Here is a 4491-nt window from a genome sequence, read left to right on the forward strand (position 1 = left end):
CTTAAAGCCGCAGCTCTTGCTTCTCAGCGTCATTTTCTCTTCTTTCGTTCGATACATTTCAAAACTTTTGACTCTACCGGCCAGTTCAGATTAGCTTTGCTCCTGTCCCTCAGGGTCTGGTATTATCTCAATATATCAGATATATCTATTCACCCAAAGAGAGGCATTCGGGTGAGTAAATTATGAGACTTTGATTAAAACAGGATACTCAAAGGTGTTGGGCTGTGTAATCATAATCCCATCCTCATCGCCATGTGTAATGATGCACTTTCACAGACTTCATTAGAAACACAAAAGGTATTTATTAATAAGAAAAACTGTACAGCAGCACAGCAGCCATACAGCTGCCCTAGTCCCCTATAGGTCTTCCAGATGTCTTCTGCCAAAGAGAGGGCTCCACCCGTGGGGTGATTACCCATGGTGATTCCTAATTGGTTCACCAAGCTAGGTTACCCTTACTCTGCTGTGTTGCCCTTAAGGGGACAAAAACCACACACATCACCGTCTAATATTGAGTGATGTTTCAACATCAGGGAGTTAAAAAACATGGAAATAAATTGCAAGCAATAAAATAGAAGTGCATTGCAACATTGACAAATCATCACAAATGTGAAAATATTTAAAGTTTCATCAGAGGTTGCAGGGCTGTTATTCCAGGTGAATGCATAATAAGATATAAATCGATATTCATACATATAACATTCCTGGAGTGGAATGTCGAAGAGTGTTCCGTAAAGGCAGGCAAAGTAGTACAAAACCTGTTCAAAACAGTCCAAATAGGACAGTGGAAGCTGAACAACGCACAGCAATGCAAAATGGAATCTGTTGCGGCAACTGGAAAATGCACATTCCCCATTGAATTCACAGACATGTAACAATCATCAGAGGACAGCAATACTTCACAGGAACCCACAGAAAGATGTCCCACTAGACAGCATCAGATCAACTTAGCTTTATCCTTAGAATCATAACAGGCAGCTAGACGTTACCCTTGATAGTTGAGCTTTATTCCTAAGGAAAGAAAAAATAGAAAATCTTTACAGAAGTACAAGGTCAAAAATGAGAAGGTGCTGACAATAATGGAAACAAAATGTAAGAGGCTGCTCGATGAATCAATGAATACTGAATGCTCTCCAGTACTTTAGAGGTGCGGGAAATAGGGTGGATATTCATTCTTCTTATTCATTTTAATATTTAAAAAAAACTTATTTGATAATAACCATCTACATATTGTGGCTACAAGAGCAAGTCAGAGGCTCGGAATCCTGTGTAACTCACCTCCTGACTCCCCAAAGTCTGTCTACCGTCTGCAAGGCACAAATCAGGAGTGTGATGGGATACTCTCCACTCGCCTGGATGATTTCACCTCCAATAACACTCAAGAAACTCAACACCATCCAGGACAAAGCTGCTCACTTGATTGATCAACACACAGTGGAAGCCGTGTGTACAATCTAGAAGATACACTACAGGAACTCACCAAGGGTCCTTCAGCAGCACCTTCCAACCTCATGACCACTGCCATCTAGAAGAACAAGAGGTTCAGACACATATCAACAACATGACTGGAATGTTCCCCTCCAGGTCACTCACCATCCTGACTTGGAAATAAATCATTATTCCTTCACTGTCGCTGGGTCAAAATTCTTGAACTCCCTAACAGAACTGTGGGTTTACCTACACCACATAGAGTGCAGCGGTTCAAGAAGGCAGCTCACCACCACCTTCTTAAGAGGAATTAGGGATGGAAAATAAATGTTGGCACAGTCAGCGAAGTCCACATCCCAAATATGAACAATAATAAAAAAGCTGTTTTGGCAGCTAGGACAAGAACACCAATTTAAATCTGGATTTATTTCCAACACCAGTTGGTTTGTTCATGCAGTTTTAGTACGTTTGTTCATGCAGTTTTAGTCAGAAGTGGAACATGCATATTACCTTCCATGATAACAAATAAACTCGTGTGAGTTATGAACAGGAACACCATGCATGTATGTCACCTCTCCATATTTCATATTGATGAAACATTATCAGTTGGAATTCCTTCCATAAATAGTCTTGTTTATTGGCTCATGTCAGTGTTTATGTTCCGTATGAGCCTTAGAATAGAATCATAGACTTGTTCCACATTCTTCATTGAACCCATCAACACATTCTTCTATTCTTGTCTCTGTAGTAATCCAGGAGACACAAAGACGAAACAGGTCGATTTCAGCTCAAAAGATAAAGCCGCTGCCTCAGCGTACAACACAAATGTCCCCGCTCGGGATTATCGCAATTCCCGATCCAGGTTTGGGAGCACCATTTATAGGGTTCACTAACGAGTCCCAGCTGGGTGGTCCTCTGCCCGCTTCCATGGGAACACGTACTCTATGAGCCCCACATACCCCACCGTGCTTCCCCCAAGCCCTGACCATTTGCCCCCCACTCCCACAACGATGTGGCCTCCTTCGCTTTTTGGCCTCGGGTAAATAAGCAGTGGGGCCAGAACGAGGAGAGTGAAGAGAATGGGGGATAATGGTTTCCTGGCAGAGCGCCGAAGGGCTACTGATGGGGGCTCCCCTTTGATGTTAACCTCCAGCTCAGGGTCAACTGGTCCCGAGTCTCCGTCTTTGAGGAGAATGACTCTTGAGATTCCCGTGGACTGAGTCCCCTGCCTGGAGGTGGGTGAAAAAGACATTGGACGCTTTGTCCCATCCAGAGCCATTTTAGCAATGTTCCCTGCTCCTAAGATGGTTCACGTGCTTCCATGTGGCCTTCCCTTTCGTCTCAACCTTGTAAAAAATGGGCCAGTCTTTTAGCCAGTTTGGTATCTAAAGGACAAGCGTTGTGGTTCTTCATGCCACTGTTAAACATTTGGACCACCTGTTCATCTGGGTCGTTGGAGGATGGATAGAATAGCGCTGTTCAGGTGGATAGCATAGAGCTGTTCAGGTGGAGAGCATAGAGCTGTTCAGGTGGATAGCATAGAGCTGTTCAGGTGGACAGTATAGCGCTGTTCAGGTGGATAGTATAGAGCTGTTCAGGTGGATAGTATAGAGCTGTTCAGGTGGATAGTATAGGGCTGTTCAGGTGGATAGTATAGCGCTGTTCAGGTGAATAGTATAGAGCTGTTCAGGTGGATAGTATAGAGCTGTTCAGGTGGATAGTATAGAGCTGTTCAGGTGGATAGTATAGCGCTGTTCAGGTGGACAGTATAGCGCTGTTCAGGTGGACAGTATAGTGCTGTTCAGGTGGATAGTATAGCGCTGTTCAGGTGGATAGTATAGGGCTGTTCAGGTGGACAGTATAGAGCTGTTCAGGTGGATAGTATAGAGCTGTTCAGGTGGACAGTATAGCGCTGTTCAGGTGGACAGTATAGAGCTGTTCAGGTGGATAGTATAGGGCTGTTCAGGTGGATAGTATAGAGCTGTTCAGGTGGATAGTATAGCATTGTTCAGGTGGATAGTATAGAGCTGTTCAGGTGGACAGTATAGCGCTGTTCAGGTGGATAGTATAGCGCTGTTCAGGTGGATAGCATAGAGCTGTTCAGGTGGATAGCATAGAGCTGTTCAGGTGGATAGTATAGAGCTGTTCAGGTGGATAGCATAGAGCTGTTCAGGTGGATAGTATAGAGCTGTTCAGGTGGATAGCATAGAGCTGTTCAGGTGGATAGTATAGGGCTGTTCAGGTGGATAGTATAGCGCTGTTCAGGTGGATATTATAGAGCTGTTCAGGTGGATAGTATAGAGCTGTTCAGGTGGATAGTATAGAGCTGTTCAGGTGGATATTATAGAGCTGTTCAGGTGGATAGTATAGCGCTGTTCAGGTGGATAGTATAGCGCTGTTCAGGTGGACAGTATAGCGCTGTTCAGGTGGGCAGTATAGGGCTGTTCAGGTGGATAGTATAGAGCTGTTCAGGTGGGCAGTATAGGGCTGTTCAGGTGGACAGTATAGGGCTGTTCAGGTGGATAGTATAGCGCTGTTCAGGTGGATAGTATAGAGCTGTTCAGGTGGATAGTATAGGGCTGTTCAGGTGGATAGTATAGAGCTGTTCAGGTGGACAGTATAGAGCTGTTCAGGTGGATAGTATAGGGCTGTTCAGGTGGACAGTATAGCGCTGTTCAGGTGGACAGTATAGGGCTGTTCAGGTGGATAGTATAGAGCTGTTCAGGTGGGCAGTATAGGGCTGTTCAGGTGGATAGTATAGAGCTGTTCAGGTGGATAGCATAGCGCTGTTCAGGTGGATAGTATAGAGCTGTTCAGGTGGACAGTATAGGGCTGTTCAGGTGGATAGTATAGAGCTGTTCAGGTGGATAGTATAGGGCTGTTCAGGTGGATAGTATAGAGCTGTTCAGGTGGACAGTATAGGGCTGTTCAGGTGGATAGTATAGAGCTGTTCAGGTGGACAGTATAGGGCTGTTCAGGTGGACAGTATAGGGCTGTTCAGGTGGATAGTATAGCGCTGTTCAGGTGGATAGTATAGGGCTGTTCAGGTGGATAGTATAGAGC

At 44.8% G+C, this 4491-nt stretch overlaps 1 long non-coding RNA gene across 1 annotated transcript; it reads right to left on the bottom strand.

The window, feature by feature from the left end:
• Window positions 1-285: 285 nt before the first annotated feature.
• LOC119965592 lies at window positions 286-1527 on the bottom strand. Its single transcript, XR_005460557.1, has 2 exons — window positions 1481-1527; window positions 286-1011 (listed from the first exon to the last, which is right to left on the bottom strand). It is a non-coding gene; the product is annotated as an uncharacterized LOC119965592 (long non-coding RNA).
• Between the last annotated feature and the right edge of the window lie 2964 nt (window positions 1528-4491).

Source organism: Scyliorhinus canicula, chromosome 5 (genome assembly GCF_902713615.1).
Source record: "Scyliorhinus canicula chromosome 5, sScyCan1.1, whole genome shotgun sequence".
NCBI lineage: Eukaryota > Metazoa > Chordata > Chondrichthyes > Carcharhiniformes > Scyliorhinidae > Scyliorhinus > Scyliorhinus canicula.